A 1,582-nucleotide genomic window follows, 5' to 3' on the forward strand; every position below is an offset into this window, starting at 1 on the left:
AAAAAGCTCAGATTTCTCTAGACCACTCAGCTGGTGGATCTATACATATGAGAAAAACAATTGAAGAAGCTCAAGAGCTTATTGATACAGTTGCCAGAAATCAGCATCTGTATCTAAGCAGTGAATCTTCCATGAAAGAAGAAGCTAAAACAGTAACTGCTGAACTCAGTCCTATAGATCAGGCTAATGAATTCAATCAGCAATTAGACTTTCTAACTTAGTAGCTAGCCGAATTCAAGGAAATATTACAGGAAACAAGAATGGCTAACAGGAATATGGAAGTACAATTAAAGCAGACAGAAAAGCAACTGTCAAAACAAATAGCAGAAGAATGCCAAGCGGTTCAATTAAGAAGTGGGAAAACATTAAATACCTCACTTCAAGACAGCAGGAAGCCAAGAAATGAACAGATGTCTACTCAAAATCCCTCTGAGGACAATCAGAGCCCAGAGAGGAATGATGCTGGCGCTGAACGCCCAGACCATGCTCATTCCTGGCGTTCAACGCCAGAAACAAGCATGAGTCCGGCGTTGAACGCCCAAAGGGAACATGGTTCTGGCGTTCAAACGCCAGTAACCAACAAGGGAGTGGCGTCTAACGCCACTCCAGCTTCCACCACTGGCATCCAAATGCCAGTAGGGGATCAGTCACATACAAGTGCTGATGACAATCCTTCTAAAAAGGCTTCCCAACCCACTTCTGTAGGTAATAAACCTGCAGCAACTAAGGTTGAAGAATATAAAGCCGAAATGCCTTATCCTCAAAAACTCCGCCAAGCAGAACAGGATAAGCAATTTGCCCGCTTTGCAGACTATCTCAGGACTCGTAAAATAAGGATTCCGTTTGCAGAAGCACTTGAGCAAATACCCTCTTATGCTAAGTTCATGAAAGAGATCTTAAGTCATAAGAAGGATTGGAGGGAAACTGAAACAGTTTACCTCACTGAAGAATGCAGTGCAGTCATTCTAAAAAGCTTACCTGAGAAGCTTAAAGATCCTGGGAGCTTTATGATACCATGCACATTAGAGAGTACTTGTGCCAAGCAAGCTTTATGTGATCTTGGAGCAAGTATCAACATAATGCCTGCATCTACTATCAAAAAGCTTGGTTTAACTGAAGAAATCAAACCAACCAGGATATGCCTTCAACTTGCTGATGGCTCAATTAAATACCCATCAGGAGTGATTGAAGACATGATTGTCAAGGTTGGGCCATTTGCCTTTCCTACTGACTTTGTGGTGCTGGAAATGGAGGAGCACAAGAGTGCAACTCTCATTCTATGAAGACCTTTCCTAGCAACTGGCCGAACCCTCATTGATGTCCAAAAAGGGGAAGTAACTTTGAGAGTCAATGAGGAGGAGTTTAAGTTGAATGTTGTCAAAGCCATGCAACATCCAGACACCCCAAATGATTGCATGAGTATTGATATTATTGACTCTCTGGTAAGAGAGGTCAATATGGCTGAGAGTCTCGAATCAGAGCTAGAGGACATCTTTAAAGATGTTCAGCCTAACCTGGAGGAATCAGAGAGAATAGTAGAACCTCTGAAAATCCCTCAGGAAGAGGAGAAACCTCCTAAACC

Source organism: Arachis duranensis, chromosome 10 (assembly GCF_000817695.3).
Source record: "Arachis duranensis cultivar V14167 chromosome 10, aradu.V14167.gnm2.J7QH, whole genome shotgun sequence".
NCBI lineage: Eukaryota > Viridiplantae > Streptophyta > Magnoliopsida > Fabales > Fabaceae > Arachis > Arachis duranensis.